The sequence below is a fragment of the Prionailurus viverrinus genome, chromosome A3 (assembly GCF_022837055.1).
Source record: "Prionailurus viverrinus isolate Anna chromosome A3, UM_Priviv_1.0, whole genome shotgun sequence".
Classification (NCBI taxonomy): domain Eukaryota; kingdom Metazoa; phylum Chordata; class Mammalia; order Carnivora; family Felidae; genus Prionailurus; species Prionailurus viverrinus.
The window spans coordinates 65,254,832-65,276,215 of record NC_062563.1 but is presented as its reverse complement, the minus strand read 5'-3'; the positions used below and the strand labels follow the sequence as shown (position 1 = coordinate 65,276,215).

Sequence of the window (21,384 nt, the reverse complement as noted above, 5' to 3'; positions counted from 1 at the left end):
TCTGGCACTTTCAGTGTTACAACTCCTCACCACAGAAAGAACATTCTGGGAGGCCATAAATATTGGAATTGTTTCTTAGTAGTCTCCCCCTAAAAACTACTTTCAATATCTCACTTCCTCTAGGAAGTCTTCCTGGATTGCCTTCCCCAGACACTTCAATTCCTTTATGATGGCCTTGCTATTTGTATAGGTGGTCCTGTTCTGTTGGGTAGGTAGTCCTCAAGGAATGTTATAAATATTTCAGGCCCTGGGCCCTTTAAAGCATCCATTCTCTTGAATTATTAGCATAAAGAAAAAGTTAAGAGCATAGAATCCCTCTTTTAATTTTTTTTAACGTTTATTTATTATTGAGAGACAGAGAGAAACAGAGCATGAGCAGGGGAGGGGCAGAGAGAGGGGGAAACACAGAATCTGAAGCAGGCTCTAGGCTCTGAGCTGTCAGCACAGAGCCTGACATGGGGCTTGAACTCACAAACCATGAGACCAGGGCCTGAGCTGAAGTGGGACGCTTAACTGACTGAGCCACCCAGGTGCCCCATAAGGTCCCTCTTTTAGACTGAGGACAAGGAAAGGAGGATTCTGGGGTCCCCTCTCTGCCTCTGTGTGGGAACTGTCTCCTCCATCTGACAGGAGCTTTGGTCCCCTCTCTCTTTTTCTCTAGAGTACTTACCCAATGCTTGCTGGGGGGAAGGCTGAGCTGCATGGTGGGTGGTAGGAGGGTGGTGTGCATCCCAGGCCCCTCAGCCCACTTCTCTATAGGAAGCCAAGAGGACATCAGAGGGGTTTGTGGCCTGAAAGTGCCAGGGATCCTTTGTGCGGCCATGACCTGTTGCTGTGCTCAGCTCAGAGGCACAGTCCCTTAGGGAAGGTGTGGGATGTCCCTCTGCTTGGCTTTTGGAGACTGGTGGGGTCAGGACAGCCCCAGAAAGCTGTGATGCAGACAGTATGCCCTGAGTTTCCCTACTGTCACAGCATGCCTCCCTCTGGGTCCTGTACTTGGCCAGGCTGCCCCAGACCCAGACCCTGGGTGCCCATGCTGTCCTGGCTGGGACAGGGAGATTATTCCAGATACGGAGAAGGGCTAAGCCAAGTTGGAGAGGCAGATTAAATGCACTGACAGCTAAATATTTGCCTCACAAATTTAAATAGTAATTGCAAAGGGTGCAATTTCTGGCATATTGAAAATCTGCCAGTTACACAACTGTAACGTTACTCCTTTAAATGGATCCAATGAAATATAAATAGCACAGCAACTTGATACTCTCCATCATCTGTTTAAAAAATACCGAACAAGCTCTTCTTGACCAACAGAAATCTTCTGTTGTTCCTATTTCTCCTTGAATCCACATTTTCACTCCAATTTTCCCATAGATTTTCATCCCAATGTATTCGTAGGCTTATCAGACTGCAATAAAAATGTGTGCATGTATTCAAGCTAACTTGACAAATCTCCTGTGATCATAAACTCCAGGTGTTAATAAAGTTTCTAGATTATCCATTAAAATAGTTTTTTTATACAGTTGACCAAAATACTAGGAAATAGAATGCAAAATTTAATAAATATTGAACAAAACTACCATGTTGCTGGAAATGCATCTTTTTAAATTTTAATTTCAGTATAGTTAGTGTATAGTGTCATATTAGTTTCAGGTGTATAATATAGTATAGTATATAGTATATAATATAGATTCAGCAATTCTATATATTATTTAGTGTTCATCATAATAAATGTACTCTTAATCCCTCTGCCCTCTGGCAACCACCAGTTTGTTCTCTGTAGTTAAGAATCTGGTTTTTTTTTTTTTTGGTTTGTCTCTTTTCCTTCCCCTTTGTTTTTTTGTTTCTTAAATTCCACCTATGAGTGAAATAATTTGATATTTGTCTTTCTCTGACTGGCTTATTTCACTTGGCATTATACTCTCTAGGTCCATGGATATTAGTGCAAATGGCAAGATTTTGTTCTTTTTTATGGCTGAGTAATATTCCACTGTATGAATATACCACATTTTCTTTATCCAGTCGTCAGTTGATGGGCACTTGGGCTGCTTCCATATCTTGGCTGTTGTAAATAATGCTGCAGTAAACATAGGGGTTCATGTATCCTTTCGAATTAGTGTTTTTACATTCTTGGGGTAAATACCCAGTAGTGGAGTTGGTGAATCATATGGTAGTTCTATTTTTACTTTTTTATTTTTAAAACAATTTTTTTAACGTTTATTTATTTTTGAGACAGAGAGAGACAGAGCATGAACAGGGGAGGGGCAGAGAGAGAGGGAGACACAGAATCTGAAACGGGCTCCAGGCTCTGAGCTGTCAGCCACAGAGCCCGACGCGGGGCTCGAACTCACGGACCGTGAGATCATGACCTGAGCCGAAGTCGGACGCTTAACCGACTGAGCCACCCAGGTGCCCCGTACTTTTTTAAGAAGCCTCCATACTGTTGGGAAATGCGTCTTTTAATGACGTAGGAAGGATTTTTTTTTTATGCTTGCTCCTCTATCCAGGGATGAGCACTAATTATGTTAGAAAGAGACACTGTTTAGCTTCAACTCTATTACTATTTTTCCTTTTTATATAGATGCATATGCTGAGAAAATGTGTCCACAAAAGTATGACGCATATAGAGTGTTGTCATAGCAATGAGACTCAATTCTTCAAACACCTTCCTAGTTATATGCCAAAATCATATGGTGATCTATCATCAAAAATTATTTTTTAATGATCTTTCAGCTGACTATTTAATTAGACCCTCCATCAGTTGAGCTGAATGTGAAGAATGGAGAATTGACTACCTGGGAAAATTTATTCTTGGTCATTGCACTCATCCAGGCTTCTCAGTTTCTAGAAAGAATATCCAAAGGCTCTCCACTCACTTACAGATGACTATTGATTGCATTCTGTACTGTTTCACATTAAAGCGCTTTGTTAAACCTGATATACTCTGAAAGGCATTCGGAAAATAAAAATATTGTTAATATACCTTGCTAATACAAAGTCTTTCAAATAAAAAATTCACATTACATGCATACACAGGCGTGCACACGCACGTAGACACACGCTCTTACAGCTGAATATCTATCTTATTCAATTTATGGGTTTTGTCCACCATTTAACTTCATTAGTAAAGCCAGAAGTCACAGTCAAAACCAAATGGCCAAGTCAGAGTCTCAATCAGAAAAAAATCAGACTTCATTTTTTAATTCAAATAAGTATGTCGACACGCATCCTGGAGACAGTCTCACGTATGAATTCTATTTCTGGTAGAGGGCAAGAGCAAGCACAGAGGCTTGCCATGAGCTTGTCACCTGTAGGAAATAAGGTGCTGCTAGCTGGATATTTGTCCAAGGCATTCTCTTTGCTTTGCTTTTAGGGGGTCCTTTCTGGATGCATCCTTTGACAGTGGTCAAGGAATGGAAGAAATGAGGTTGTTAAATAAAATGTATCTTGAATTGTCTCTTTGTTTGATACCCTGGAGGTTTTCGTTGCCTGGGGACCATGCACCACAGGGATTAAGGCTCAGGGAGGGTGAAGGGAATCCTCATCTTTCGTGAAGTGGGACTTTGAAAAGCAAGTAGGAATGGAGAAACCACAGGAGGAGCCTTAAACCAGAGACATTCTCAGGCAAACCTGTTTTAGGAAAGATAGACATGGAAGTTGGAAACTAAAATTAGATTTCCTTAAACTACCTGTGTTTACATGTCTTCTGGAAAGACTTAGGTTATCCGTGGCCATATATCATGCCTTGATTTGAAGACCACTGGACTAACCCAAAGAGTGACAGTGTGGCCAGACCCTCAGGAAGGCCACACTGTCCCTCACCTCTCACATCTGACGTCACTCACCATTTATGGAGAGGCAGCACAGGACTGGATCCTGTGGGAAAAAGTACACTCTCGGGGCTCCTGGGTGGCTCAGTGGTTAAGCGTCCGACTTCGGCTCAGGTCATGATCTCATGGTCCGTGAGTTCGAGCCCCGCGTCGGGCTCTGGGCTGATGGCTCAGAGCCTGGAGCCTGCTTCCGATTCTGTGTCTCCCTCTCTCTCTGCCCCTCCCCCGTTCATGCTCTGTCTCTCTCTGTCTCAAAAATAAATAAACGTTAAAAAAAATTAAAAAAAAAAAAAAAAAGAAAAAGTACACTCTCTGCTCCTGCCCATCCTATAAGGAGTCTATTACAAGAAGTCACTAGAACCAGCTCACACTCACGGGGAGGAGACTAGCTAAGGACATGAATGCCAGCAGGCAAGGATCATTGGGAGCCATCTCAAAATCTGCCTATCATGGTACTTCGTGCTTTTTCTGACTCAGATGTGCGTCCTGGCCGCTTCTGGGAAAAGAGGAAGAGTCTCACTCCATAGCCTATAACAGAAGTAAAAGTTTTGAAAAAAAAAATACATGTATAGAGATAGTCACTACTGTATTGTTGATAATAAACAAGAAACAGTGCAGATGTCCCTTCAAAGGTCTAGGAAGAGCCTGTGTAGTGTGTAGCTCCCCCTTCCCACCCCAACCCCTGCTCAGCCCAATCACTTTAGGCCATGAGGTAGGAGGGGTGAAGTACGAAGAGCAGAGCCTAACATCCATGGCCTACTCCACCTGACCCCTTTCCTTTTCCTAAAGGAGTGTGCAGAGGCTGGGTGTGAAGGCAGGTGAAACCAGAAATGGGGGGCCTGCAGGGCCAGGGGAGTGTGAAAGGGCCATGGTAGCAAAGGGGACAAAGGACAGATTCTTTAGTCGTGACCTCCTGGGAGAAATAGGGAGACACTGGTCAAGTGGTCAAGTTTCAGTTTTGCAAGGTGGATAAGCTCTGGGGATCTGATGTCCAGCATGGTGGCTATAGTTCATAATACTGTATCCTACTGAAATTAGCTAAGAAGATAGAGCTTAAGTGTGCGCTCTCGCTCTCTCTCTCTCTCTCTCTCACACACACACACACACACACACACACACACACACACACAAGAGGAGAGGAGAGGAGAGGAGAGGGGAGGAAAGGAACTGGTAACTGTGTGAGTTGATGGATTTGTTAATTAGCCTGAATGTGGTGATTAGTTAACAATGCATTCATACACCAGATCATCAGGTTGTACACCTTAAAATTATTTATACCTCAATAAAGCTGGGGAGGAAATGACCTCCTATCCAATAAAAAGGGAGGGAACTAGCTGCTCTCTTGTGTGCATGCTCTCTCTGTCTCTGACACACACGCAAACACACACAGATCATTTTATGAATTATAAATCTATCCATAAAATACTTGAATCCATATTTCTTCTAATTGCCAGCATTAAGAATTTTTTAAAATACTGAATATCCGTGTATAATAGGATGAAATTCACATTGTTTTACTTCCTTCTACCTTTTCCCATCTATTTCTTCTGTGTGTGTGTTGTGTGATCTGAGATATGGGGAACCAATGTATTACTATTAAATTATGGGCATTTTACACCATATTCTCTTTAAAACTTAATTGCTGTTTACATGTTTTGAAGCTATATTGACATTCATCATTTAACCTCAGTCATATGCTTAAATATCTTCAATGCCTGCCAACACTCCTTCAGATTATAGCCTACCGATTCTTTGGCTCATTTTACTTCACCTCTCTGTTGGTTGGAGTGGATCTTGAAGCAATTTTCTCAGGAAAGATGTTCCCGAGAATATCTGAGAATGGTTTCTCTGAAAATTTCATACATGAATGATAAAATTGCAATTTGGCTAAGTTAAAGTGTGTTTCTCTTAAAACCTTGGAGATGTCATCTCATTTTTCTTTGTCATTTCTTGCTATTGTTGAGATGCTTGAAGAAGACTGTCTGATCTTTCATCATTTGATTGTAATAACTTTGCATTGCTTGTAGGATTTTTTTTTGTCTTTGTCCTTCTATTTCTAGATTCTTGCCAAGATAGGTCTACTTATTGCTCTCTTCGTTGATTTTTTTCTGTGCAGTTGATTACATCATGTCCCCTCAAAATTTGCATCTACTTGGAATATCAGAATGTGACCTGACTTGGAAAGAAGGTCTCTAAAGACACAAGTGGCTACAAATGAAATCATCCTGGACTTAGGGCACCCTCAATCCAATAATTGGTGTCCTTATAAGGTAAGAACACATTGAACATACAGAGAGGAAAGCCAAGTAAAGACAGATGCTGAGGTTGGAGTTACCCTGCCACAAGTCAAGGTTCACCTGGGGCCACCAGAAGCTAGAAAAAGCGAGGTTCTTCCCTAGAACCTTTGGAGGGGGCATAGTCCTGCTGACATACTGGCCTTGGACTTCCAGCCTCCAAAACTGTGTGAGAAAAAATTAGTGTTGTTTTCAGCCACCCGATTTGTGGTGCTGTGTTACAGGTGCCCTGGAACACTAAAACCGGCTGGAATGCACGCATCTTTTCAGTTTATAAACTTTTTTGGGGGGTCACTACTTTGATCAGCTTCTTCTTCAAGTCACCTATAATTCATAAGTATGGTTTCTGTTATCTGTCTTTTATACCTATTATATTCTCTCTTGTTGTTTTAATCTCCTTGTCTTCTCCCTCTGCATCCTGGGAGAGCCTCTTGAGCGTCGGGAAAAATTGCGGAAGACAGAAATGGGCAAAAGAGTCCGGGGTGTCCTTTTAGTGGAATGTGGGGTGTTGTACAGAGGACTCTTCAGGATTATTGGATCCACTGAGGTCCTGAATCTTTCATTATTTCTTTTTTTCTAGACTGTATTACAACCCTGTAATATACAGAGAACTGGTAGTCATGCAGATGGTTCTTGTCCGTGTGAATGGAGAAAGGAAGAAGAGACCCAGTGAGGCAAGAGTGAGGTCTGAGCCCCTATGGGTAAGGGGGGGTGTTCCCCAAAAGTGTGTTCACAGAATCCTGTTTTTTCCCCCAACAACCACATTTTTTGTGGACTGGCCCTATGCCTAGTGGAATTCTTAATTTTTCTCCAGCATCACGATTGTCACTTTTAAGTGATTCACTGCATCTTAGTGTAGCTTAAGCATTTGCCAAGGTAGCCAAGAAAAAAAAAAACAAAAAAAAAAACTGGTTCCCGGAATTTTGATCTTTTTAATCACTGCTCCAGACTGGTTCTGGGAACTGAGAGGCACCATCTGCAAAAGGCTTTTGGAGGAAATGGGGTGGGAAGAGGGGTGGGTGGAGTGTTGTCAGGGAGAAGAATATGTCCCCAGATCCATTAGAGCAGTCTAGTCTAAGTTGAGTGCCACTTTGAGGAGAAAACCATTTTGTGGTGTCTTCACTAAGCCTAGATATTTTAACTTCATTTCCAGGTCCACACTGGCCGTTCCTTTCTTGATTTATTTTGGTTTTTTGGCTGTTGTAACAGGAAAATCTACTCCCTTTTCAAACAAACAGCACTGAAAAAGATAGGACCAGAGAAAGTTCTCACTTAAAGCGTCACCTCTCAGAAAAGAAGCTGTTTCTTCCACCCCCGGGCCTCTGGTTCAGTCCTCTCGTAGCCTGGGGCATGGAGAAAAGAAGAGGGACCTTGTACTCACAGATGAATACTGGGGTCAAGTTCTACCTTCTCTGTAAAGTCATCCCTGGCCACCAGCCCACTGTCCTCTGTTCCCTCTGAGCTCCTAACTCACTCACTGTTCCACTCATTTTTATATTTAATTCCAGACGTGGGTGAATTATATGAAGAATAACACTTTCCAATATGGAATTCTCATTTTCCCAGCTATAAACACCTTAACAGCAAGGACCCTCCTCTGGTTTCCCTTCTGTTCACCACAGCCCTAAGTGTGAGGTTGGACTCATGGTAGGAGTTTGGTAAATACTTGAGTTGACCTGAATTCAAGCCTGGACACTGGGGCAGATAAAGAACATTTAGATGTGGTCAGATTGCAGGCTCTCCTGGTGCCCTGTTATATCGTAGAGAACTATCCCAGTCCCCCAGAATGTTACCTTCAAAGCTTCCATATAGGGGCCTGGAACTGGGAAATCACGCCACCCTCCGTAGGGAGAATTGTCCGACCTGCTGCATGGAAATCCACCTGCAGAACCTTCCATGGTGCTTGCCAGCCCAGGCTAGCATCTTTTCTCCCCAATTCCTCTCTCCCCCTTCTCTCAAGTGAACGATTCCTCACTGCTCTCTGGCCATCCCCACCTCCTTCTCCTGTGGCTTCTCTGGATTTTGGCACATGCCTGGCATCATCTTCCCTCTCCTTCAGGACTGGGTAGAGGAGAGAAGAGGAAGTTTTCCTTTTCTCCTTGGGCAAAACATTCTGCTCTGTTCAAAGCAACAAATTTTTTTTTAATTTAAATCCACGTTAGTTAACATATAGTGGAATAATGATATCAGGAATAGAATTCAGTGATTCATCACTTACATATAACACCCAGTGCTCATCCCAACAAGTGTCCTCCTTAATGCCACTCGCCCATTTAGCCCATCCTCCCATCCAACACCCTAACAGCAACCCTCAGTTTGTTCCCTGTATTTAAGAATCTCTTATGTTTTGTCCCCCTCCGTGTTTTTATGTTATTTTTGCTTCCCTTTATGTTCATCTGTTTTATATCTTAAATTCCACAGAGGAGTGAGATTGTATATTTGTCTTTCTCTGACTATTTTGCTTAGCATAATACCATCTAGTTCCTTCCACGTTGTTGCAAATGGCAAGATTTCATTCTTTTTCATCTCTGAGTAGTATTCCATTTTATATACATACCACATCTTCTTTATCTATTCATCAGTTGATGGACATTTGGGCTCTTTCCATACTTTAGCTATTGTCAAAGCGACAAATATTGAACTCAGTCTATAATGCACTTGTTTCACTGGTAAAGATATTGATTCATTTAATTCTGCTATAATCTGGGAATAGTTCTTGCGCCTTCTTCTGGGTTCTCTTTATGGCCTCTCTGGGTCTAAGGTGTCTGCAGTGTTCTGCATCTCCACTTTCTCTTTCCTTTGCCCTGGGTAGTTCACCCTCCTGTAGAGTCTCTGTTCTCCCCATCCTCTCCCTTCTCCTATTCAAATTGGTTCCTAAGGAAAGATCAGAGAGGTATGGCACTAAGTCCCAAATACAATGCTTACTTCCTCGTGGGGCAGGTAATGGAGAGGTCACATCAACTGACTAAATCCCATGGAGCAATATGAGAGACAGCATGGGGGTAAGGGTAAGAATAGGACCACTGTTTGGCAAAGGACCTCGCTAGTACCCCCAGAAATTCACGTACTTAGCCAAACACTCTTTTAGGTGCCCTGGACTTGCTTGGAATAGACATGGCTCTATCCAAGTCTGGAGTATTTGAACTAACAGTCTTACAACAGAATCAATGAGAAAATTCTAGAACTGAAAGGAAGTTTAGACAGCCTCTAGCCTGGGTGCCTCACTTTGCTGATGAGAAACCTGAAGCTCCAACAGAAATGATGAACGGTCCTTCAGTTTGTTAGGGCAGAGCTTGGCCTAGAGCCCTGGTTTCTTAATTCTTACCCCAAAGCTTGCTCATTCTTCTTCTTTCCCCAAGTTTCATAGGTATTGTTTATTTGTTTAAAAATTTTTATTTTTAGAATCAGCTTTTCTAGGTCTACACCAAAAAAAAAAAATTGTCCTGTAGTCATCATTATTGAGAGAGTGCTAGATTTATAAAGTAACTGATTAAAGAATTGACATTTTTGCAGTGATGAGTCTTTCTCTCTAAGAACATGGTCTACCTCTGCATTTTCTCAGGTCCCTTTTTATGTTAAAGTGTTTAAAATTTTTTTATTATTTGATTATAGTTGGCACACAACCTTATATTAGTTTCAGGAGTATAGCATAGTGATTTGACAATTCTATACATTACACAATGCTCACACCACCATAACTATAGTTACTATCCACTCTACACGCATGTTAAGGTTTTCTTTATATGTTTCTTGCAAATTTTGAAAATTATTCCAAACAGTTTTGTACTTTAGTTGCTGTTGGAAATTCTCCCACTGTGTCTTCTGAGTGATATTTAGATGTAGAAAGGCTATTGTTTACTACATATTAATTTTGTAACAGGCTCATTACTCATTTCTCTTGTTTGCAATTAAGTTCTCTTAGGTTTTCCAGATATATAATCATAATAATTATACACTATAACCATGATAGGTCTATATATTATGATAATTTTGCCTCTTATTTTCATATTTTACTTTAACTAACTTTTTTTCCTAATCCTAACTTCTTGCCTACTTGGATCGGCTCATATCTGCAGAGCTTTTTAAAGACTGATGCTAATGGGCATGCTTGTCTTTTTTTCTAACTTTAATGGAACTGCTTTTAGTATTTTCCTTTTAGAAAAGATGCTGACTTTTGGGAAAGATATATTTTATCATGCTAAAAAAAGAATTTTGTCTATTCCTCTTTTATTAAGACTTTTTTCCTTGGGGCACCTGGGTGGCTCAGTCGGTTAAGCATCCCACTTCAGCTCAGGTCATGATCTCACAGTTTGTGAGTTCGAGCTGCAGGCTCTGTGCGAACAGTTCAGAGCCTGGAGCCTGCTTCAGATTATGTGTCTCCCTCTCTCTCTGCCCCTCCCCCAAGCTCATGCTCTGTCTCTCTCTCAAAAATAAATAAACATTTTTAAAAAGACTTTTTTTCTTTAATCTAGAATGAGTGTTGAATTCTATTAAATGCCTTTTCAGCATCTATACAAATAATCAATTAATTTTTCTCCATAGATTTTTTTTAATATAGTGAATCACATTAATGGATTTTCTAATATTAAACCATCCTTGCATTCCCAGAATAAATATCACTTATGTATGGGTATTATTCTTCACATGTGCCACATGAATCTGGTTATAAACAATTTATTTAGGAATTTTGCCTCAGTATTCATTTGTGAGGTTGGCCGGTAGTTTTATTTTTTTGTGTGCTGTGGTTAACTAGATTTAGGTATCAGTGTGGTGCTACTTCAAACAAATCATTTGTAAGCTCCAGCAGCCGGCCTGCAAAATAGCCTCCAATGATCCCCATGTCCTTGTATTTACCCCCTCACATAGTCCCCTGCTACTCTGTCACAGAGTTTGTCTGTGTAATTGGTAGCAAATGGCAGAATCTCACTTCAGGGATTAGGTTGTAAAAGACTATGGCTTCTGTCCTGGGTGTTTTTTGTTTGTTTTCTGGCTCTCTCTTGGATCACTTGCTCTAGGAGAAGCAAGCTGCCATGTTGTGGAGAGGCTTGTGTGTCAAGAAACTGCAGTTTCCAGCTGATAGCGAGAAACTGAGGACTGCCAACAGCCACGTGAGTGATCTCAGAAGTATCCTCTAGACAAGCCTTGAGATGATGGCAAGCTGTGGCTGACAGTTTGACTGCCACTTTATGAGAGAGACTGATTCAGATGGATTCCAGCCACGCTGCTCCTGGATGCCTGACCCACAGAAACTGCAATAACAAATGTAAGTTGTTTAAAGCCGCTGAGCTTTGCAATAATTTGTTATTCAGCATTAGGTAATGAGTGCATATATTTTCTTTATTTTCAGTTTTCCAAAGCAGTTACAAAGCATTGGACATAAGATTTGCTCTAGGGCTTAAGTAATAGATATACTTTAGTTCTGTGGAGATAAAGGAGAAAGGTATCCTAGGAGTAGGAATTAATGAGAAGAGATAAAATGTGCATAAGTAACAGATATCTACAGAACACTTTGCCAAACAACAGCAGAATACACACTCTTCTTAAGCATACGTGGAACATTCTCCAGGATAGACCATATACTAGGCCTTAAAACAAAGCCCAATAAGTTTAAAAGGATTGAAATCATACAAAGTATATTCTCTGATTACAATAGCATGACTTTAGAAATTAATAACGGGAAAAAATGGGGAAATTCACAAATATGCAGAAATTAAATAACACACTATTAAATAACCAGTGGAACAAAGAAGAAATTGCAAGGGAAATCAGAAGATACTTTGGGATGAGTAAAAAATGAAACAGTATGCTTAGAGGGAATTTTATAGCTATAAAGGCTTCCAGTGTAAAAGAAGAAAGACCTCAAATAAACAACACAAATTTGCACCTTAAGACACTGGAAAAAGAAGAGCAAATTAAACCCAAAGCAAACAGAAGGAAGGAAATGTTAAGATTAGAACATAGGCTAATGAAACAGAGGATAGAAAGACAACAGAGAAAATCAACAAAAGTAAAAGTTGTCTCTTTAAAAAGATAAACAAAATTGACATGTCTTTTTATCTAGACTGATCAAAATTAAAACGAGAAGGCTCAGAATACTAAGATCAGAAATTAAAGAAGTGATATTATGGGCTGTACAGAGAAAAAAGGATATAAGGTAGCATTATGAACAATGACATAACAACATAGTAGATGACTTAATTGAATTGATAAATCCCTAGAAAGACACAAACTATCAAAACTGACTCAAGAAGAATAAAAAATCTGAATAGACCTAAAACAAGTAAAGAGATTGAATTAGTAATTTTAAAACTTCCCCAAAAGAAAATCCCTCGATCAGATGGCTTCCCTGGTGAATTCTATCACATATTTAAAAAACTAATACCGGGGCGCCTGGGTGGCGCAGTCGGTTAAGCGTCCGACTTCAGCCAGGTCACGATCTCGCGGTCCGTGAGTTTGAGCCCCGCGTCGGGCTCTGGGCTGATGGCTCAGAGCCTGGAGCCTGTTTCCGATTCTGTGTCTCCCTCTCTCTCTGCCCCTCCCCCGTTCATGCTCTGTCTCTCTCTGTCCCAAAAATAAATAAACGTTGAAAAAAAAAATTAAAAAAAAAATTTTTTTTTAAATAAAAATAAAAAACTAATACCAATTCTTCACAAACTCTTCCAAAAATAGAAGAGGATGAAACACTTCCCAACTCATTCTACAAAGCCAGTGTTACCATGATACCAAAACCAGACAAAAACATTATGAAAAAAGAACACTCAGACCAACATGTCTTCAGAATACAAATGCAAAGACTGAACAAAATACTAGCAAATCAAATCTAGCAATATATAAAAAGGATTACACATCATGACCAAGTAGGATTTACCCCAGAAACGCAAGGTTGGTTTAACATCTGAAAATCAGTTAATGTAATACACCACATCAACAGAATAAAGGGAAAAAACTTTATGAGCATCTCAATAGACAGAGAAAAGGCATTTGACAAAATTTAACCCCTCTTCATGACTAAGATACCCAAGAAACCAGGGATAGAAGGCAACTTCCTCAATCTGATAAAAAGCATCTACAAATGTCCACATTTAACATACTTAATGGTAAGAGACTGAGTGCAACCTCCTAAGATTAAGAATAAGACAAGGATATCTACTCTCACCACCTATATCCAACATTTCGCAAAACATTCTAGCCAGGGAAATCAGGCAAAGAGAAAAAAAAGGCATCAACATTAGAAAGGAAGCAGACAACATGATTCGTATAGAGAAAACCCTAAATAAACTTGAAAAAAAAAGAGAAAACCCTAAATAACCCATGAAATGACTATTAGTTCTAACAAATGAGTTAGCAAAGTTGCGGGATACATGAAAAATATACAAAAATCAATTTTATTTCTATACAGTAATAGTAAGTAAACTGAAAATAAGAAAAAAACTCCACTTACAATAACATTGAAGAAATAAAATACTTAGGAATAAATATGACAAAAGAAGTACAAAATCTATGCTCTGAAAACTACAAAATATTATTGAAAGAAATTAAAAAGACTTAAATTTATAAATAGAAAGGCATCCCATGCTCATGCTCATGGATAGAAAACATATTATTAAGGTGGTGGTACTCCCAAATTGATCTACAAATTCAACATAATCCCTATCAAAACTCCAGCTGGTTTCATTGCAGAAATTGACCAGTTGATCCTAAAATTTATATGAAATGCAAAGGACCCAGATTAGCCAAAAATAAACTTGAAATTGAGGAACAAAGTTGGAAGACTTAGACTGCCAGATTTCAAAACTTACTATAAAAGCATACTAATCACAGTGGGGTACTGGTCTATGGACGGACATATAGACCAATGGAACAGAATTGAGAGTACAGAAATAAACTCTCAACTCTGGTCACTTGATTTTTGACAAGTCTGCCAAGATACTTAAATTGGGGAAAGAATTGTCTTTAAAACAATGTTGGGACCACTGGGTATCCACATGTATAAGAATGATGTTGAACTCCCACCTGATACCACATACAAAATTTACTCAAAATGGCATCAAAATTAAAACTTTTGTGCTTCAAAGAATACAGCTTAGAAAGTGAAAAAAAATCAACCCACCAAATAGGAGAACATTTTGCAAATCATATATCTCATAAAGGATTTGTATCTAGAATATATGAAAAACTCTTTACAACTCAATAATGACAAGACAACCCAATTTAAAAATGGGCAAAGGATTGTAATAGGCATTTCTCCAATGGAGATATACCAATGATTATAAGCATGTGAAAAGATGCTCAACGTCATTAGCCATCAGGAAATGCAAATCAAAACCACAATGAGATATCATTTCATACCATCTAGGATAGCTTTAATAAAAAAACACAGATAATTACAAGTGTTGGCAAAGATATGAAGAAATCAAATCCTCATGTGCTGCTGGTGGAAATTTAAAATAGTATAGCTACTTTGGAAAACATTCTGGCAGTTCTTCAAGTGGTTAAACATAGAGTTACCACATGACCCAACAATTCCACTCCTAGGTATGTAGTGAGAAGTGAAAATATGTGTCCGCACGAAAACTTTTACATAAATGTTTACAGCAGCATGATTCATAATGGTCATAAAGTAGAAATGACCCCAATGTACATCAACTGACAAATCAATAAATAAAATGTTATATTTGTACAACGGAGTATTACTCAGCAATAAAAAGGAATGAATTACCAATGCATGCTCCAGTGTGGATGGAACTTGAAAAAATCATGCTAAGTGAAAAGCCAGTCACAAAGGACCACATAGTGTATGATTCCATTTATATCAAATGTCCAGAACAGGCAAATCTGTAGAGACAAAAAGTAGATAAGTGGTTGCCGAGGGCTGGAGGGCAGAGGGAAGGTGATGGATAAGAAGTGTGGGGATTTTCAGGGGTACCTGGGTGGCTCAGTCAGTTGAGCATCTGACTTTGGCTCAGGTTTGTGAGGTTCAAGCCCCATGTCGGGCTCTGTGCTGACAGCTCAGAGCCTGGAGCCTGCTTCAGATTCTGTGTCCCCCTCTCTCTCTGCCCCACCCCTGCTTGTGCTCTGTCTCTCTCTGTCTTTCAAAAATGAATAAACATAAAAAAGAAGTGTGGGAATTTTCAGGAGAGGTAATGAAAACATGCTAAAATGGATTGTGGTGATGTATGCATAGCTCAGAATATACAAAAAGGCATTGAATTGTGCACTTCAAATTGTATAGTGAACTGTATAGCATGTGGATTATATCTCAATAGAGCAGTTTAATTTTTTTTAATTTTTTTAAATGTTTATTTATTTTTGAGAGACAGAGCGCAAGCCAGGGAGGGGCAGAGAGAGAGGGAGACACAGAATCGGAAGCAGGCTCCAGGCTCTAAGCTGTCAGCACAGAGCCCGATGTGGGGCTCGAACTTGTGGACCATGATATCATGACCTGAGCTGAAGTCCGACACTTAACCGACTGAGCCACCCAGGTGCCCCAAAAGCTGTTTAAAATTGTATGTGGGGGAAATCACAGATCAGTTTGGGGTCCAGAGTGCACGTGTGAGGAGGGTGGCCTAGCACTGGCATAATGGAGACAAGGGTGGAGAAGTAGCGGGGGTCCCAACTTGGAGACCGGAGAAGTGCATTACTTGTCAGGTAAAGAAAAAAGTGGGACAATGATGGCAAACAGATTTTGTCTTAGATGCTATCCTTGGCCAATAGCCAGTAGCAGGTGGTGGCTACCTGCCGGGCTGCACTGAGGAGTCTGAGACAGAGTCTGGTTTTTTGGGAAAGGTACCATGGTTGGCTGCCAATGTCTGTCTGCGCAAAAAGGACAGCTAATATTTCTTGAGTAGGACTTTGGGACTGAGCACTGTCCTAAGTACTTGATGTGCTGCATCCCATTTAATTCTCTTCAGTGTCCGAAGGTAGGTACTATCACTGTCTCCAGTTTATAAAGGAAGAAAATTCAGCCACACCGGCTCAAGATCACAGGACTGGGTAATGGCAGAGTCGAGTCAGAGCCTAGAGTTTTGATGCCAAAGTCCTCTGATGACTCTGAGCCGTGATGCCTTTCCCAAGAGCGTGGGAGCCTATGCTTTAAATCTGCCAGCTGGCAGAGGCCACCCTTCCTGGACATGATTAAAGATGTGTTTGGGAAGCCTCATCTGCTTTAAAATCTTTCCGAGGTCTGGAATCCCTGTGGATTTCACTCGTTGGGGCAGTGTTAGCTGTTCAGGGTCCCCTGAAAGGAATCACAGCTCATCGGTGTACATCTTCTGGGGATTTACAGTCAGTGGCTGACTGCAGGGCCTGGGGGAACAGAATTGCCAGGAAAATATCCCGGGGGGTATGGGGTAGGGAAAGCAAGTCATGGGGCACACACAGAGAAAACCCATCCAAACCCCACAATCACAACCTGCAGCATGCGGTGACTCTTGCTGAGCCCTTCCGTGTGAGGAGTTTCTAAGGATGCTTTGTGCTCGCATGTGACCTTGGAGGCTAGGCTAACGTCTCAGGAGGCTACAAGTGGGCATGAGTGCAGTGGCCTGGATGTGGGTGTGCTTGGCTGTCTTGGGTGACCTGAATGCAGAATGCCTTGTGTTTCAGGGGCAGTGGACAGTTTGTTATTTAAAAGGCAAAAGAAACTCACTGCCCTGACTGTGCTCACACGGGAGGTCACCTGAGACTGAGTTAAACTAGTCACCCACCAGACCTGGCACCCCATGGAGTTGCCTGCCCAGCCTTCCTGAGTTTCTTCCAGGGACAGTCGCCAGCCGGCTGCCCCGTCCCTGGTGGGGACAACCCCCTCCCTCCCCCCCACCCTCCCCCTGCCACCCTGACCAGTTGCTGCTTGCTCGGCAGTCACCTTTAGGAGAGATCTGGGCCTCTCTCTCCCTCAGAACAGAATTAGGCTCATGGACTCTGAGCCCTCCTCCCACCTTAAACCCAGACAGGCTGTCCTCCTGTACAGAGGGTGGGTGGGGAGGTGTCCTGGACGAACACAGGCAGAGCTAGTGATGTGAGTGGAAGGGCGAGGCAGGAAGGCGTTGGTTGGCTGTGAAACAGGGAAGAATGTAAGTGGTGGGGCATGGGGGGGGGGGGGGGGGGGGAATGTGACCAAGTGCAAATGTGGACTATGTGGAACCTGGCAAGGACAGGTAGGGGTGTGAGCGGCCCCACACCCTGGTTCGCCCCAGCTTGTTTTGGCCTTCTCAGATTTCCCTACCCTCTTCTCCAAGTTTGCTTTCAGCATTAGCTGGGTTTACGTATCAGCTCTGTCACTTACCACTTGTGGGTCCTTGTCCTTGTCCTTGGGGAATTTGTCCTCTGAATCTTGGTCTCTGTGCCTATAAATTAGGTGGAATGACACCACAGCCTCCCTCAGGGTTGTTGTAAAGGTAAAACGAAGTGATGCGTAAAGCACGCAGCATAGTAGGTGCTCAATAAGTGATACCTATCCTGTTACAGATATTTTTTAAAGTTATTTTTTTTTCAACGTTTATTTATTTTTGGGACAGAGAGAGACAGAGCATGAACGGGGGAGGGGCAGAGAGAGAGGGAGACACAGAATCGGAAACAGGCTCCAGGCTCTGGGCCATCAGCCCAGAGCCCGATGCGGGGCTCGAACTCATGGACCGCGAGATCGTGACCTGGCTGAAGTCGGACGCTTAACCGACTGCGCCACCCAGGCGCCCCTAAAGTTATTTTTAACAGAGCACAGCATTTACCATCTTAAGCCATTTTCAAGAACACAATTTAGTGGCATTAAGCACATTTATAATGTTGTGCAATCATCTCCACTCTCCATTTCTAGAACTTTCCCATCATCCCCTGCAGAAACTCTGAGCATTAAGCAGTAACTACCCATTCTCCCCTTACCTCAGCCCCCAGCATCCTCTCATCTGTTCTCCATCACTAGGAATTTGTCTATTCTGGATATTCCATGTAGGTGCAATCATACAGTATTTGTCTTTTTGTGACTGGCTTATTTCACTTAGCACAATGTCTTTAAGGTTGATCCATGTTGCAGCGCGTGTCAGAATTCCATTCCTCGTTAAGGCTCAACGTCGTTTCATTGTATGGATATACTACATTTTATTTATCCACTTATCTGTTGATGGACATTTGTGTTTCCACCTTCTAAATGTTGAGCCTATTATACCCATCGTAGTCACTCCCTATGAAAAACTAGCTGAATGTGGAGGAACAGAGCACAGACCTTGGAGACACACACACTGCCTGAGGCCCTTCCTTTTGCTTACCACCCTGGGATGGTCTTAACCTTTTTGTGCCTCAGATTTCTCATCTGTGAAATAGGGATACAAGGGCCTCCCTGCTCAGGGCTTGTGTGAAGAGGAAATGAATCCGCACATGCTAAGTGGCTCTGACAGTTTCCAGTACTGGATTAAGATTCAGGACGGTTGGGAACTGATGCCTTTACCAAGGCACTGCACCCAAGACTCATCTTGATGGACTGGAGTTGTCTCTGGGAGTTTGAACCGGTGGCTGAAGGTGGAGACTTGCCAAATGGAAAAGTGCTAGAGGTGACAGAGACATTGGAGGTCACCTCCTCCAACTTCCTCCTTTGACCACCGGGGAAGCTGAGGCCCAGAAAAGACGGGGCATGGCCAGAGTCCTGGAGGCAGAGCTGGAACCAGGTGCCGCTCCCAATGTCTAGAGCTTGGCCTTGGTTCCAAGTGTGGCCACACCAGCTCCCCTCCCCCAGCCAGGTCCCCCTCTCTAGACGCTTCCCCTCTCCAGAGGTCACACCAAATGGGGGGCTGCTTCACCAGCAGGATTCTGCTCCAATTTAGGGGACCTAGGGGCCCACCTTCCCTTTGACCTTAGCTCGGACACAAGGCCAGCTGCTGGCTGCACTGTGAACACCTGCCTTTTCTCTTCCCCACTTCTGCAAGGGGAGGGAGGGAGGATGTCAAAAAACTTTACCTGAGAGAGTCTTTTCTGGCAGGGGCAGGGAGTAGGCAGGCAGGGACCCAAGCCTGGCCAGCCCAGGGGTGGCGAGACTCTGGTTGTTTTGGGATTAGGTACCTGCACTGGGCAGGCACATCTGTTGTTCAGCTGTTTGTGTTCTTTTGTTCATTTCGTTGATTTTTCTTCAAGGTTATTTTTAGAGAATTCCAGCCTGTCTGAGCTCTGCAAAAGTGGGGCGGGGGGCGGAAAGAGGTGCAGCCCACACCTGGGCAGGAGAACAAGGCAGACAAGGTGACTTGGTGGTGATGAGAACAAAAGAGGGGTGCCAGTGAGGACAAAAACTTCAGGGGAGGGAAAGGGACTAGCTACCGAACTGTCCCTTCCCCCCCTGGAAGGGCTTCTCCTGGAGCTGTTTGATGAAAGAATTTTTTTGTTTGTTTGTTTATTCAAAGGTGAAGTCCCATCCCTCACCCCCTCTTAAGGAATTCATCTCACATAAGGAAGTTTTACCCACCTGGGTGTGGCGGGGGGTCCATTTGGGGGGTCCATGATCAGGAGGGAAAGATCCGGAAGAGCTTAGTGTCAGAACTGGGGGGTGGGGGAGAGGGAAGGGCACCACAGAGAGGGGGTTGCTGCATGAGGACAGAACTAGAGCGGGAGGCAAATTTTGTATGACTCTGGTGTAAATCCTCGCTTTTTACTTGTTTATAATTTTCTCCTCTTTTATCCTAATCAGTGTGATGGTCATCAGTGGGCAGGAAAGATGTTTTCTTCAGTGACCTTGAAATGCTGGTGGCGTGGACTGGATGGTTGTGACCTAGCTCCTTCCTCACCTGCCAACCCTCTCTCAAGACAGATCCTGGGAGGCAGGAGTCGGACTCCAGCAGAGGGGAGGTGCGACGATGTCCAGGTGGGTCTGTGCGGGCATGCCCGGAGGAGGCTTCTCTAGGACAGGACATGGCTCACCTGGGCAGTCCAGGCTGCTGCAAGAACAAACACCCAGTGATGGGGCAGAGGGAGGAAAGAAAGGATCCTGCCCCTGATCCAGCAGCTGAAAGTGAGAAGCTGATAATAGCAAGGAGGCCTGAAATGCACTCCATGGTAATCAAGCCATCTGGCACAAGCCCGCTGGGAAAGGAGGCCACATCCGGCCTGCCAGGCCTCACTGTGCAAAGGTGGGGTGCAGCGGTCAGTGTCAGCAGCACGACGCCAGCCACCCTCTGGAGCTGGAGGCTGGGGGTGGGGGGAGTTCTCATCTCAAGGCCATGGGGCTGAGGCCAGTTCTCACCTGCCAAAGGTAGGGAAGGAGTGAACAGTCAAGGCCATCTGTTCCTGGCCCCAGGTCTGCACCAGGCTCGACTTTCACTGCGAGGAAGCCTTTGGAAACTGCATCCTGGACCTTTTATTAGCTCGGATGGTGGTTTTTAAGAGCTTTATGGATGCCTGAACACTAATAGTGAGCCCTTACCCTGCCCTCACTAAGTACCAGGCACTGTTCTGAGAGCTTTTGTCTAAATCACCTCACTGAGCGCTCATAAGAACTCTACAAGATAGGAGTTATCCCCATTTTAAATTTTTTTTTTTCTTTTTTTTCCAACGTTTATTTATTTTTGGGACAGAGAGAGACAGAGCATGAACGGGGGAGGGGCAGAGAGAGAGGGAGACACAGAATCGGAAACAGGCTCCAGGCTCCGAGCCATCAGCCCAGAGCCTGACGCGGGGCTCGAACTCACGGACCGCGAGATCGTGACCTGGCTGAAGTCGGACGCTTAACCGACTGCGCCACCCAGGCGCCCCAGTTATCCCCATTTTATAGAGTGGGAGGGGAGGCCTGGAAAGGGGGCAGAGCTAGGAATCGATGCCATAACTCTGCTCCTGAGCCCCGCCCTTCGCTGCTGGGCCACACTGCCCTATTGTCCCAGAGCACAGGCTGGAGTGCAGATTCAGTCTTACTTGTCCACTGGGAAACCAAACGTCCTAGAGATGAGGCCTGTGGGTGATTAGCCAGGACAGGTGATAGCATGCCATCAGAATTGACCAGCCCCTAACTTAGAGCAGGCAGGGGGCTCGTCCAACCCCACCCCCTCCTAAGGTTAGTGCACCCAGATCTGGAGAGCTTTCCTGGGGTCACGCAGAGAGAAAATGATGACACAAGAATCCAAAGTTTTTCTGACAGTCCCTTCAATTGCTGTGCATTGTCTTTCTTTCTCTAGGAAAGTAAGACTATGCCCCTGCCCTGGCACCCCAGTCCCATCCACCTAAGCCCCCACAGTGGACAGCAGGAGTGTTGTTGGTGTCAGGTGGCAGTTATCTGCTGGAGGTTTCCTGAGGGTCAG

General features: G+C 43.2%; 1 long non-coding RNA gene across 5 annotated transcripts in view; it reads left to right on the top strand.

The window, feature by feature from the left end:
* Positions 1-21,384, top strand: part of LOC125162780 (uncharacterized) — a 65,604-nt gene that overhangs the window by 29,774 nt on the left and 14,446 nt on the right. For 4 of the 5 annotated variants that reach the window (XR_007151175.1, XR_007151173.1, XR_007151171.1 and 1 more), the window contains 4 exons: positions 5,944-6,097; positions 6,702-6,822; positions 11,137-11,384; positions 19,785-19,958. This is a non-coding gene — a long non-coding RNA (uncharacterized LOC125162780). The remainder of the gene's footprint in view (positions 1-5,943; positions 6,098-6,701; positions 6,823-11,136; positions 11,385-19,784; positions 19,959-21,384) is intronic. The other variant, XR_007151174.1, reaches the window with a different exon arrangement.